We start from the raw sequence: 15,744 nt of genomic DNA on the forward strand, positions 1-15,744 counted from the left end.
TTCATTTATTTCTTTTTGTCACCAGCCTAGGTCCAAACCCATACCAAATCTGTTGTGTCTACCTTCAAAGTAGAACGTGAATTTGACCATGTGGGAGATGATGTAACTGTTCTCTAACTGTCCTGACTTCTCTTTCTGTGATGCTCCTCCCTTTGAAGACTGTTAATCCTTGCTCTCCTGCACTCAGGAGCAGTCCTGTTACTTGTTTTGGCCAATGCCTCTTTTGCAGCTGGCCATGTTCCAGATAGAAGCTACTTTGCCAGCCTGAGTCTTACAGTAAACATAATATGGATTAGAGCCACAGACATTCCATGAAGCACATATCCCTCAGCAAGTAATAAACATTTGTTATTCTATGCCACATAGATAACAGGGATCTTTTGTTAGTAGGCTATGGCATAGTCTGTCCTGACTGATACAAACAACTTCCCATCACCTCTACTGTGACCACACTAGTGAAAGCCTCCCACATCTTCTGGTAGTATTGCCACATTCTCCCTATTTCTACCTTTTCCTGCTATAGTTTATTCTCAACCCCATGGCTGAAGGGATCCTTTAAAATCATAAATTGGATGTCACTTTTTTTTTTTTTTTTTTTTTGAGGCGGAGTCTTGCTCTGTCGCCCAGGCTGGAGTGCAGTGGCGATCTCGGCTCACTGCAAGCTCCGCCTCCCGGGTTCCCGCCATTCTCCTGCCTCAGCCTCCCGAGTAGCTGCGACTACAGGCGCCGCCACCACGCCCGGCTAATTTTTTTGTATTTTTAGTGGAGACGGGGTTTCATTGTGTTAGCCAGGATGGTCTTGATCTCCTGACCTCGTGATCCGCCCGTCTCGGCCTCCCAAAGTGCTGGGATTACAGGCTTGAGCCACCGCGCCCGGCCTGGATGTCACTTCTTTACTCAAAATCTTCCAATGGCTTCTCTTCTTATTCAGAGTAAAGAACAACATCCTTATACAACTGTTTACAAGGCCCTATGTGACACTGCCACTCTCACACCCAGCACCACCAGTTTTGAGATCTCAAATTCCACTCCTGTCCTCACATCCAATGAACTTTAGTCACAATATTCTCCTTGCTGTTCCCCAGCCATGCCAAGTATGACCATGTGATCATGCCCTAAACCTTTGCACTTTCTGTTCCCTTGCCTAATTGCTTTTCCCTCAGCTACATCCATGGCTTTTCTATTATCTTCTTCTGGTCTGTGCTGTGTTCCTGAGTCTTACCATTTACCTTCAAGTACTCCTTCTCCTGCTACCATTTTAAATTTTTCTCCATAATTTATATTATCATCTGACATACTATACATTTACTTTACATTTACCATCCATTTCCTCCATCTAAAATGTAAGTGTCATGAGGGCAAAACCTTGTTTTGTTAAAAGCTACATTACCTAGTGTTTTGACTTGTATCTAGCACATGGGTCAATAAATATTTGCTGAATGAATGAATGAAACAGTGAACTTTTTATAACCAGAAAGAATATAAAAAATTAAAAAAGGACATAGAAGAATGCATTTCTTTTAAAAAGCAACTTAGTGGTGATGGAGACAGATATTCACACACAAACACATCTCAAATTTTAAGTTCACGTTAATGAATGCCGTGATGTGAGTGGCATCTCTGATATATTAAGCTTCTCACTATGAATTCAATTGGCACCCTGTATAGTTGGCACATTTACTAATTTCTCACTTAAAAATAAAATTCTTTTTAAAAATTCTGTCCCTGTTCTACTGATAACAATAAAAATCAAGAAAAAGCTGAAATAAAAATTACCATATTTTATATTTCTGTGACACTTTATGGTTTCCAAAGATCTTTCATATTTTTTGTCTTTTAGCAACTTTATTGGGAAACTTGGGTCCTCACCATTTATAGATGGAGAAACACAGGCTTAGAAAGGTGACATGACTTGCCCAGAGTCATAACAGAATAGAAGTAGCAATGCTAGAATTCTAACTGATTCGAATTCTAATCCTGACACCAGGGCCAATAATCTTTTTTAAATTCTCCAAGTTATCTCACTCTACTTAAGGCAGGATGAAGTAAAATCATATAAGTGAAAATTCTTTGCCAATGATAAAAGATAAGGCAAATGCTTTTATTATTATTTTTATGACTGCTGTGCTACCATTCACATGGCATATTTTGAAAACGGTGACCTCATCTGGAAATGAAGAGTTTGGACAAAAGCATCTCCTAGAGTCTTTTTCAGTGTGAATAGTCAATGATTTATTTTCCTTTAAGATCCTCTGGCATTACTAAATGGGCCTGGACAAGTCTTTCCAGAAAGGATCAAAGAAAGGGCTGTCAGAGAAAAGAGACAAACAAGAGAAAGTTCAGCACCTCAGAAAAAAAGTAATTATTTCAGAGTAGGAAAAGCCAGCTAACAAAAACACCATGCTCAAGGATTTCAAATGAAAGTGTCTTTTCAACCATAGCTTTAATGGAAACCGCTAATGAATCAAAGCACCTGGTAAGAAATAAATAACAACCTCAAAGGCGGTTGAAGTTAAAGGGGAATGCAGAGGCTGATCTAAGAGAGTCAAACAGGACACAGAAGGTTGGCTTTATTGCGCTATGAGGAGTAAGTAGGCACATAGTAGGCATCCCATAAGCGCTGACTGAATGAGTGAATAAATCATGAACACAACATGTTTTATTCACTCAGTCATCCAGTGCTTATGGGTTGCCTACTATGTGCCAGGCATCATGCTCAGAGAAAGTTCACTTTCCAGTTGTGTTAGGAAGTAAGGAAGCCCAGGAAACAAGATAGTCAAGATTTTGTGATATCTCAGTGGCTTAAAGATTCACTTCTTCCTTAAATATTAAAGAACTGGAAAGAGCTACATGGGTGGCTGGATACCTGGGTAAATTGAAAAAGAGCATTTGGTGGTGGGGGTATACCCTGTCTTGGGTTACTAGGACTGTGGTTATGAAATACCACAATGAGTGGTTTAAACAACAAGTTTATTGTTTCAGTTCTGGAGACTAAAACTCCAAAATCAAAGTGTCAGCAGGGTGGGTTCCTTCTGAATGTGTGAAGGAAGTAGCTGTTTCAGGCTTTTCTCCTTGTTGGCTGATGTGATGGTTAATATTGAGTGTCAACTATTACAAGGATGCAAGCTATTGCTCCTGGGTGAGTTTGTGAGAGTGTGACAAAGGAGATTAACATTTGAGTTTGTGGATTGGGAGAGGCAGACCCACCCTCAGTCTGGGTGGGCACCATCTAATCAGCTGCCAGCATAAAAGCAGGCATGGAAAAAGCAGACTTGCTGAGTCTCTGGTCTCCATCTTTCTCCCATGTTGGATGCTCCCTGCCCTTGAACATCAGACTCCAGGTTCTTCAGCTTTTGGACTCTTGGACCTATACCAGTGGTTTGCCAGGGGTTCTTGGGCCTTCAGCCACAGACTAAAGGCTGCACGATCAGCTTCCCTACTTTTGAGGTCTGGCGATTTGAACTGGTTTCCTGGCTCCTCAGCTTGCAGATGGACTATTGTGGAACTTCACCTTGTGATCACGTGAGTCAATACTCCTAATAAGCTCCTCTTCAAATATACATCTATCCTATTAGTTCTGTCCCTTTAGAGAACCCTGACTCATACAACTGGCATCTCCCTGTATCTCTTCACATCATCTTCCCTCTGTGCATCTCTCCGTGTCCAATTTTCCCCTTTCTATAAGAACACCTGTCACACTGCATTAGCCCCCACGCTGATGACCTCATTTTCACTTGGTTATTTCTGTCAAGACAGTATCTTCAAATAAAGTTACATTCACAGGTCCTGGGGGTTAGGATTTTAACACATGAATTTGGCTGAACATAGTTCAACCCATAATACATCCTTTCTCATGTACAACCAGCCACCTTTAGGGATGGCTTGGGTAGTTTAGTCCAGTTCAGCTAAAATGTAGTGAAAGGCTAGCAATACTAGGGTACTAGGCATATTTTGAGATGACTGAGACAAAGGGGCTGCCCTGAGCAGTCATTGCATTCATGTTGTCATCTTGTTTAGTGAGCTTCTCCCTAGAGGGCAGGATCTCTCCTAGGCATTAGGCATATGATTATGAATATGAGGTGATCCTAACTGTCCAAGAAATACATAGAAACAATTATTACAGAGTGTGAAAATGCATCTAACCCAGGTTGAGACTCCAGCGACAACATCGTTTTGGAGGTGACACCTGAGCTGAATCCTGAAGGATATGAATGGGAGTTAGCCAGAAGTGACAGAGGACAGAGGTGTTTGTCCTCCTTTTAATTAGTTGCCAGTGGCCTGGAGACCCAGGGAAGAGTTGATGCTGCGGTTCGAGTTTAAAGTCAGACACAGGAAGAATCCTCTCTTTCCGAAGGAGGTCTTTTTTCTCTTAAGGCTTATCCAACGGATTGGATGAAGCCCACCCACATTGTGGAGGCAATCTGCTTTGTTCAAAGTCTGCTGACTTAATCTCATCTAAAAAAAAGTACCTTCACAGTATGTTTACCAGGTATCTGAGTACTGTGACCTAGCCAAGTTGACACAAAAAATTAACCATCATGCTCTCTGTTCCCAGTGTGCTAGGGGATAGAGAGTGTTCTCACATGTTTGGATTTTACTCTCAAAATAAATAATGGTATATTCTGCCCCATTCCACTTGGTATCTGGTGGTCTTGTACATTAGCTCACAAATGCCCTGAGTGTTGCTGGGACACATCTGCACATGGCAGTTGGTCCTCTGGGGTGCGAAGACTCCAAGTATGCAGGATGTTGATTACTCACTCTTGGGAGATGGTCGGCAGATAAGGTCTCAAAACCCATGGTGATATCCCCCGTCCTGAGATTCTAAGATGCCTGATGTACAAGATCTGAAAGCAAAGGGTGATGCTGCTGTGGATGATGAGATTACACGGGGGAAGCATCCTCAGGCTGCAGTGCAGGGCTGGCTCTCCAATCCAGGACAGCTCCCAGACACTCCTGTGTTGTCCCTCACGGTACACCTGTCTCCCCACTGGCCTAGCACTTTCTTTACTCCATGCCAAGATTGAGATCATTCTTAAGAAACAAATCTCACATCCAATCCATCCAATTTTTCTTCATAACAGGCAATGCCACCTGGCATTAAATTGATGTGTTTGTCTGTCTCCTTCACTAGAAGATAAAGACTCTGAGGGCAGTTCTGTAACTGTTTTGTTTGCTGCAATTTTATAATAGCTAGATGAGTATCTGGAACAGGTTGTCACTCAGTGAATTATTGTGGAAGGGAGGGAAAAAGGGAAGAAGGGAAGAAGGAGGGGAGGGGAGGGGAGGGGAGGGAAGGGAAGGGAAGAAGGAAGGAAGGAAGGAAGGAAGGAGGGAGGGAGGGAGGGAGGGAGGGAGGGAAAGGGGGAGGGAAAGGGGGAAGGAGGTGGGGTAAGGGGGGGGAGTTGGAGGAAGGGAGGAACAGAGGAAGAAAGGAAGGTAAAGAGGAAGGAAGGAAATGAGGAAAGGAGGGAACAATGATGCTGAGACCCAGGGCCCCTGCCCCCTGACCCTTTTCTTCCCAGTATTTTCCTCATGGCCACATCTCCCTGTTCTGACTCCCTGGCTCCTCAGCAAATGATCACAAACCTTAGTATCAGTAATTACTAATACTTGTCAGTTATTTCACATGAGCCCAGCACTATTCTAAATGCTTTAGAGTAAATCCTCATAGCAATCCTATGAGGCCAATGTTAGCATCCCTACTTTATAAAGAAACTGAGGCACAGAGAGATATGAAATTTGCAAGCTTACAGAACTGGTATGTGGCAAAACTTGGACTTGAGCTTAGGCAGTCTGGATGCAATGTCTGCTCTTTTAATTACTGCATTATTCACACACACACACACACACACACACACACACACACACACCCCCTACAAAGTCACTTGTTTTTTCCTCCTTTCAAGGTAAAGCAGGTCCAGCTTCTCGGAGACATTCCTTTATGCCGAGTTACCCCAAGTCCACACAGATTGATGCAAGAACTTGCTACTGCTCTGAAAACCCAAAATAGAAAGCCTCCATGGTTGCTGGGCAGTCTGTATTGCCTAGTCTACCACTGCTGGAAACAGGAATCCACCCATATAATTACACTATAAACTGTACTGACGTTGTGGAAGGATCTTAGAACTCTCGGTTCTTTTAGTATTTCATAGTTAAAACACATATTTCGGTCTTGTCTCACAATAATATTCATTTTTTAAAAATGTTCATTCCTATTCGGTGCCCTGTATTTGAAGAGCTATAAATATACTTAATAGGAATATTTTTTAACTTTTATGTATTATTCACAGTGTCTAAACCATGACTGAGTACATGGGATATATGCTAATAAATAATTGTACTGTGACCCATTAGGATATTTCTGTCAATTCAGTTCATAAGCCTGTTCGAAAGTAAATATATTTATGCTAGATCCCTGAATCAACTAACCTATTTATTCTCTGTACTGCCACTGAAATTATCCAATACTTCCCATTTTATTCAAAAACCAAATCATGAATTCCTTAACACAACATTCCAGTCCTCCTAATCTGGCCCACCTTAGTCTCCCCGCCACATATTTCGTCAGTTTCACAAATTTTCCTGAGACGTCCTGTATCTTCACAATCTTGTCCTTCTGCTCGGAGTAGAGCCTTTTCCTAGAATGACCATCTCTCATTTTTTTCTCAGCCTCAGTAACACCTACTTATCCTTCAAAACCCAGTTCAGAAATCCCTTTCTCCATACAGTATTTATTGGAAACCCTAAAGCTAGTTCTTCCACTCTGCGTACCCATAATTCTAGTACGTAATGTAATGACAGTACATATTATAATGTATTAGTTCTTAAAAAAAGAAACATATTCATTCCTGTATCATGAATATCTAAACCAGTACCTGGTATGAGCTATGTATTTATGAAGTTTATTTTTTTGAATGATTGCAGAGCTCCAATCTTCTCAAAAAAAAAAAAAAAAAAAAAAAACAAAAAACAAAAAACAAGCTGGTAAAGAATGGCACATAAAATATCCTAACAGCATGCTCAGTAATCAGAAGCAATCTGGATGCTTTAGATATGTAGCCATCTAATGCCGTGAACTACTGACTGAAAACCAAGCACAAAACATGCCAGATACACTGAGCAGATTTTAAATTGTAAAAACCTGAAAAGGAAATGCTCAAACCCCCTGGCTTCTACTGAATTAGAGTATAAGACCCAAAATGTATTCTATTGCAAGCTAAAATAAGTCCTTTTAAAAATGTAGATTTTTTACAGGATCTTTTTAAATGGCTGTTTTTCTTGATAATAGAAGTGGTTCCCACAATTTGCACAAAATTGAAAAATATATTAATTTATTTAAAAAATTAAGACAATACATTCTACATTCTTTAAAATAATGGCTATGAATATTTTCGTGTATTTCTCCAGTCTTTTTATTTCCTATTGGTATGACAGAATTCAATGAAAAGTGTTTACCAGTCTAATCCTTTCACTTAATAATATATTTTGAGCTATTTTCCGGGCCATTAAATATTACTTGAAAACATGATTTTTTATGACAGAATACTATCTGCTCACATTTATTTAGCAGTATTCTACTTGCTGCATATTTAGATGGTGTCCTTGTTGTTCTCTTGCTTCTATAAATAATGTTGCGATGTACATGCTTGAACATAAAGCTTTCTCCAACATTAGCTTGCATGACATAGCAGGATAAGGTCTTCAAGGTTATAACTCTCCTGCCCAAAGATTATGTGGGTATAAATTTATGGACTGTGTGTATTCTCCAGACTCAGTTGGGAGGAGCTTAGACCTACGGACAAGGATGAACCTGATCATTGGCTATTTGAAGACCTGTCTGACCAAAGGGTAGCCCTCAGGATATATGTGACAGGGACCCTTGGTCCTGAGAAGAGCTTTGGTCCTAGAAGAATATCATTTCCTAGAGAAAATGCCACCTGGTTACACAGAAGCTTTACCCTCTGATATAGTTTGAATCTGTGTCCCCACCCAATTCTCATGTTGAAATGTAATCTCTAATGCTGGAGGTGGGGCCTTGTGGAGGTTATTGGATCATGGGGGTGGTTTCTAATAGTTTAGCACCATCCCCCTTGCTCTCTTCTCCTAGTAGAGTTCTCACGAGATCTGGCTGTTTAAAAGTGTGTAGCACCTCCCCCTTCTCTCTCTTCCTTCTGCTCTGGCCATGTAAGATGTGCCTGTTTTGATACCAGTACCGTGCTGTTTTGGTTACTCATCACTGGCCATCAGAGAAATGCAAATCAAAACCACAATGAGATACCATCTCACACCAGTTAGAATGGTGATCATTAAAAAGTCAGGAAACAATAGGTGCTGGAGAGGATGTGGAGAAATAGGAACACTTTTACACTGTTGGTGGGACTGTAAACTAGTTCAACCATTGTGAAATACAGTGTGGTGATTCCTCAAGGATCTAGAACTAGAAATACCATTTGACCCAGCCATCCCATTACTGGGTGTATACCCAAAGGATTATAAATCATGCTGCTATAAAGACACATGCACACGTATGTTTATTGCGGTACTATTCACAATAGCAAAGACTTGGAACCAACCCAAATGTCCATCAATGATAGACTGGATTAAGAAAATGTGGCACCGCGGCATCCAGGACGGCAGGTGGGCTGGCCACCCGGGACAGGAAGGCACAGAGCATGGCGAATGATGAATTTCCGTCAGCGGATGGGATGGATTGGTGTGGGATTGTATCTGTTAGCAAGTGCGGCAGCATTTTACTATGTTTTTGAAATCAATGAGACTTACAATAGGCTGGCCTTGGAACACATTCAACAGCACCCTGAGGAGCCCCTTGAAGGAACCACATGGACACACTCCTTGAAAGCTTGATTACTCTCCTTGCCTTTTTGGTTGTGGACAATTATTTTTCTGGTACCTTACTTACAGATGTTTTTGTTCCTATACTCTTGTACAAGAGCTGATCCCAAAACAGTGGGCTACTGTATCATCCCTATATGCTTGGCAGTTATTTGCAATCGCCACCAGGCATTTGTCAAGGCTTCTAATCAGATCAGCAGACTACAACTGATTGACACATAAAATCAGTCACCGTTTTTTCCCTACGATTACAAAACTGGCAGTCCTATATGGAGTCTGATCACAAGTCTGCAGTTTCTTCACAGATCTCAGGAAGTTGTGGTGGGGCAGAGGCTTTTTAAAAACATGTGATCAGGGGGCTATCTTTATCTGAATAATAATGAATTTTTAGGTAAAACCTGAGATAGAGTACTACAAAATCATGTTGATGACTTCAGATTTTGGAAGTTAAATCGTGTCTGTTATTTGCATTCTTTAGAAACTTGACTGAGTACCTGAATTCATATTTCTATTCTACTGTGCAACATAGTGATGATTCAGAAATTTTTCCTTTGGGGGAAAAAAATGAATATGAACATTTCCATTGTGTTAAGTGTAAAAAGGTCCAGACATGATCATAAAATTTAAATTTTATACAAAAAAAAAAAGAAAGAAAATGTGGCACACATATACCATGGAATACTATGCAGCCATAAAAAAGGATGAGCTCATGTCCTTTGTAGGGACATGGATGAAGCTGGAAACCATCATTCTCAGCAAACTATCGCAAAGATGAAAAACCAAACACCGCATGTTCTCACTCATAGGTGGGAACTGAACAATGAGAACACTTGGACACAGGAAGGGAAACATCACACACTGGGGCCTGTTGTGGGGTGGGGGGAGGGGGAAGGGATAGCATTAGGAGATATACCTAATGTAAATGACGAGTTAATAGGTGCAGCACACCAACATGGCACATGTATACATATGTAACAAACCTGCATGTTGTGCACACGTACCCTGGAACTTAAAGTATAATAAAAAAAGAAAGAGAAGACAAACACTAAAAAAAATAATAATAATAAAAGATGTGCCTGTTTCCCTCTTTTCCCTTCTGCCATAATGATAAGTTTCCCGAGGTCTCCCCAGAAGCCAAGCAGATGCTGCTTGAGAAAGCAGCAAAAGTAGCTCAGAGCCCTATACCCAAGGGGAACACTCACTCAAGCCCAGGCAAAGATGGGATTCATGTCCCAAAAGTCTGATCCAAGGGCAACCTGGTCAATTCAATGTGATAAACAGCAAGCCACTGGCTTTTGATTCTCCTACATCCCCGCATTCTAATCCTGGCATTGCCTGTTGCCAGCTCTTTGATCTTGGGCAAGTATCTCACTACTCAATGTCTCAACCTTCTCATTTTAAGACAGAGCAAACAATATCTGCCTTGACTTATACATGTAGGATTAGAAGTGCTTTATCAAATAGAACAGTGTTGTGGCACATAGTGCATAGTCTGCAAATCACAGTGGCAAGAATAGAAGCAAGAAAAGAGCAAGAGAAGAAGGAGAACTGTATTACATCAGGTATGCTGGGAAACAAACTCTGGGACAGATATGCATATGCAGAAGATTTCTTGAAGAATGATCTCAGGAGCAACACCTCTGAGAAGTTGAACTGCCTGATATTGCAACAGAGACCTTGGGATAGCCCTTCAGAGTCAGGTTGAATTGAGGCCAGGGAGCCAGGCTCAGCTCCCAAGCAATGACAGGGAGCTACAACCCCAGGTGAGGCAGCTGCCCTCAGCCAACTCCTCCAACATCAGGAAGAATGAGTACGTTGGCCCCAAAGAGGGGAGCTAGTTGTCAAACCACTGTGTTCCTTGCAAGAAGAAAATCTGCCACTGATGAAACACTTCTACTGTGTTCCAGACACATCATCACAAAGAAATAAAATACTTTCCGAATTTCTTCTGTTCCAGCCACAGTTCCAAGGTAAAATGTTAACTCATTCACTCCTTAAAACAGTCCTATAAAATAGGTGCAGAAGTCTCATTGCTGAGGACACTCAGAAATATTAAAAGATTGACCTTATGTCACCCAGCAGTGCATGTCAGAGGCAGGATTTGAACCCAGATGGTCTAACTCCAGGGTGTGTAGGACAATAAAAAATAATCTCTGCTCTGGAGGCACTCCCTGTTTTACCTGATGTGAGACAGAGTCTTGTTACAGGACGTGTATTCATTTTCTAGTGCTCCCATAACAAATTACTACAGATTTACCAGCTTGAGACCACGCCCACTCATCTCACAGTTCTGTAGGCCAAGTCTGGTACAGTGTGACTCAGCTGGGGTTTCTGCTTGGAGTCTCACAATGCTGAAGCAAAGGTGTCAGAAAGGCTTTGTTCTTTCCTGGAACCTCTGGGGAATGAATCCACTTCCAAGCTCCATCAGGTGACTGGCTGAAGTCAGTTCCCTGTGCTTATCAAATCGACGTCTCTACATTCTAGCAGGCTAGCGTCTGAGTGGCAGTCTTTGCACCTACAAGGCACTCACATTTCTTCTCACGCTTTCCAATTGTTCCTCCCCCCAGCAACAGCAGGTGAGCCCCTCTTGTGCTTCGAAGCTTTCTGAATTCTCTTCTTGTCTCATATTTCTTACCCCAATGCTTTCTCTGCTTTTAAGAGCTCATGTGATAAGATGAGGCCCACTCATAATTCAGGATAATATCTTAAGTTCCATAAACTCAGTTGCAATTGCAAAAGTCCCTTTTGTCATGTACTATAACATATTCATAGGTTCCAAGGAGGAAGGTGTGGACATCTTTAGGGAACCATCCTTACAACCATGGGCAGCTCAAGGCAAGAGGCACTCCCGTTGTGTCATCATAGTGAATGGTGACTCTAAGTTTTGTCTTTAATGCAGGCAGATCCACCCCCTCATCCATATAACCAGCACCCAATAATGATAGGGGTGGGTACCACAATTCCACTATAGCTGTTAATTTGTATCTCCCCCCACCCTTTAATATCTACTCTCTACTTTATACTTGAAATCCTCTGGATTTTGATCTTCCTGTTTTTATCTCCCCTTTCTAACTCTGTCCTTGTCCCTTGGGCTCATTGAAGAACGGGGCTTCCCTGGTTTTCCCCCACGTCACCCAGCACAACAAGACTGCCTCTGTGGTTGGTCACGGAACTTCTCCACTTGCCTGACCTCCCCTGTACTTCTCCAAGACCCACACTGCCCAGCCTCTGCCTACTTCTCCAGCTCCTTCTTGCTCTGCCACTAATTCCCCTGCAGGAAAGAGACCATCTTATTCATATCTATAGCCACAGATTCTAAAACAGCGGCAGCATAGGGTAAGCAATCAATACAAACTTGTTGAATTTTGAAAGGAAAGAAGATGAATGAATGGATACGTGGATGGATGGTTGGACAGGATGGATGGATGGATGGGCGGATGGGTCGATGCGTGGGTGGATGAATAAGTGAACTGAGTGAACAAAAGAGCTCAATTAGTTATTAGCATTGCCCTTTCCTTAGTGTGATGATTCATGAGTCAGGCCAACAGGGTGAAACCCAAATGTATTTTCCTTTATAGTTTATTTATTAAACAAATATTTGCTGAGTGCCTACTATAAATTAGGTTCTATAATAGGTTCTTCTGGTGATAAATAAGACATGCTCCTTGACCTGAGAGAAGTTTGTTTTCCATCAGGGAGTGGAGTGTGGCTATGTACACAGTTGTTTCAGTTTCTCTGACTCATGTCTTTGGAGCCATCCCTTCCTCACCTACACTATCTTTATTTCTACCATTCTGCCTCTCCTTCCTAAATAACTCCCAGCCCCTCAATCTGTGCCAATCATTCTGGAAAGAAAGAAGTTTCCCTAGGGTTATGCTTTAGAAACTGTGTATTAGGAAGGTTTGGGGAGCTGGCTAAATGTCTTTGTTGACAAGAAAGATAACACAATTTTTATTTTATTTTATTTATTATTATAAGTTCTAGGGTACATGTGCACAACGTGCAGGTTTGTTACATATGTATACTTGTGCCATGTTGGTGTGTTGCACTCATCAACTCATCAGCGCCCATCAACTCGTCATTAACATAATTTTAAAGAATTTTGTCATTTTGGTCGTATAGTGGTTACTCTTTAGGTCATTTGCACTTGACTCCCATTCTTTCTGGCATAGATAGCCCAATTTGGGTGCTGGTTCCACAATCAGAACCAATGAGAGAGACACCATATCTGTGGCCAAATAAGATGACTGTGAGCTTTGGGGCCAGAGTGGCTGGGGTTTTGTTATTGTTTCTTTTCTTTCTACTGAGGCAAAATTCAAATAACAAAAATTTAACCATTTTCAAGTGAAGAATACAGTGGCATTTAGTATAATTCACAATGTTGTGTAACCTCCACCTCTATCTCGTTCTAAAACATTTTAATTTCCCTAAAGGAAACCTGATATCCCTTAAGCAGTCACTACCATGGCCTGTCTCCAAAGCCTCTGACAACCACCAGTTTGCTTTCTGTCTCTGTGGCTCTTCCTACATTGGATCGCTCATAAAAATAAGAGTCTGTATTAGTCAGTTTTGTGTTGCTAGAAAGGAATACCTCAGGCTGGGCAATTTATAAAGAAAATGAGCTTACTTAGTTCACGCTTCTGCAGGCTGTGCAAGAAGCATGGTGCCAGCATCTGCTTCTGGTAAGACCTCAGGAAGATTTTACTCATGGCAGAAGGTGAAGAGGGAGACTGCATATCACATGGCTAGAGTAAGAACAGGAGAGAGAAGATGAGATGCCAGGCCCTCTCCTTTTTTTTTTTTTTTTTAATTCTGAGACTGGGTCTCACTCTGTAGCCCAGGCTGGAGCACAGTGGTGCAATCATGGTTCACTGCAACCTCAACCTTCCGGGTTCAAGTGATCCTCCCATCTCAGCCTCCTCGGTAGCTGCTGCACGCCACCATGCCCAGCTAATCATTTTCTGATTTTTTGTAGAGGTGAGGTCTCACTATGTGACCCAGGCTGGTCTCAAACTCCTGGACTCAAGTGATTAAGACTCCAGCCTTAGCCTCCCAAAGTGCTGGGGATACAGGCATGAGCCATGCTTCCCGGCCTCCAGGCCCTTTGTATTGACTATAATACCAACCAACTGTCATGGGAACTAATAAAATGAGAACTTGTTAATTGCCATGGGGAGGGCACCAAGCCATTCATGAGGGAAGTGCCCCCATGACCCAAATGCCTCCCACTAGGCCCTACTTCAAACATTGGGGATCACATTTCAACATGGGATTTGTAGGGGACAAATTTCCAAACCATATCAGTCATATGACATGTGGCATTTTATTTCTGTGTTTTTTCTCTTAGCATAAATATTTTGAGGTGCATACATACACATTGTAGCATGTATCAGTACCTCATTCCTTTTCATGGCTGAATAATATTCCACTGTATGGATATACCACAATTTATTTATACATTGATAGATGTTTGGGTTATTTCTACCTTTTGGCTATTGTAAATTATGCTACTCTAACCATGCATGCACATGTATTTGTTTAAGTCCCTGTTTTCAATTACTTGGGGTATATATGTAGGAGTGGAATTGCTGGGTCATACAGTAATGCTATGTTTAACTTTTTGAGAAACCACCAAACTCTTTTCCACAGTGGTTATAACATTTGATGTTTATACCAGCAACATACCAGGGTTCTAAATTCTTCACATTCTTGCCAACATTAGCTAATTTTTCTTTCTTTTTTTTTTAAATTTATTTATTATTATTATACTTTAAGTTGTAGGGTACATGTGCATAACGTGCAGGTTTGTTACATATGTATACTTGTGCCTTGTTGGTGTGCTGCACCCATCAACTCGTCATTTACAGCAGGTATAACTCCCAATGCAATCCCTCCCCCCTCCCCCCTCCCCCCTCCCCATGATAGGCCCCGGTGTGTGATGTTCCCCTTCCTGAGTCCAAGTGATCTCATTGTTCAGTTCCCACCTATGAGTGAGAACATGCGGTGTTTGGTTTTCTGTTCTTGTGATAGTTTGCTGAGAATGATGGTTTCCAGCTGCATCCATGTCCCTACAAAGGACACAAACTCATCCTTTTTTATGGCTGCATAGTATTCCATGGTGTATATGTGCCACATTTTCTTAATCCAATCTGTCACTGATGGACATTTGGGTTGATTCCAAGTCTTTGCTATTGTGAATAGTGCCGCAATAAACATACGTGTGCATGTGTCTTTATAGCAGCATTATTTATAATCCTTTGGGTATATACCCAGTAATGGGATGGCTGGGTCATATGGTACATCTAGTTCTAGATCCTTGAGGAATCGCCATACTGTTTTCCATAATGGTTGAACTAGTTTACAATCCCACCAACAGTGTAAAAGCGTTCCTATTTCTCCACATCCTCTCCAGCACCTGTTGTTTCCTGACTTTTTAATGATCGCCATTCTAACTGGTGTGAGATGGTATCTCATTGTGGTTTTGATTTGCATTTCTCTGATGGCCAGATTTTTGCAATCTACTCATCTGACAAAGGGCTAATATCCAGAACCTACAAAGAACTCAAACAAATTTACAAGAAAAAAACAAACAACCCCATCAAAAAGTGGGCAAAGGATATGAACAGACATTTCTCAAAAGAAGACATTCATACAGCCAACAGACACATGAAAAAATGCTCAGCTAATTTTTCTTTAATAGTAGTTATTGTGGTGGGTGCGACGTAGTATCTCATCCCTTACCAATATTTTTCCTATATTACATTCTCAGGCTTATTCTTCAGAAGTTTTGCTTCCTTTATGCCAACATGGGTCTTGCCATCTCTAGGAAACCCTGAGTTTTTACACACTCCAGCTGTATTTTTTCAGGGGTTGCCTTCTGGGTTTTTA

General features: G+C 41.5%; 1 long non-coding RNA gene and 1 pseudogene across 1 annotated transcript in view; one reads left to right on the forward strand and one right to left on the reverse strand.

The window, feature by feature from the left end:
• LOC135965310 (uncharacterized) overlaps window positions 1-15,744 on the reverse strand; it is a 288,369-nt gene that overhangs the window by 95,843 nt on the left and 176,782 nt on the right. The gene's annotated exons all lie outside the window — the stretch shown is intronic.
• Window positions 8,643-9,512, forward strand: LOC123567309 (lysosomal enzyme trafficking factor-like; annotated as a pseudogene).

This window comes from Macaca fascicularis, chromosome 10 (genome assembly GCF_037993035.2).
Source record: "Macaca fascicularis isolate 582-1 chromosome 10, T2T-MFA8v1.1".
Lineage (NCBI taxonomy): Eukaryota > Metazoa > Chordata > Mammalia > Primates > Cercopithecidae > Macaca > Macaca fascicularis.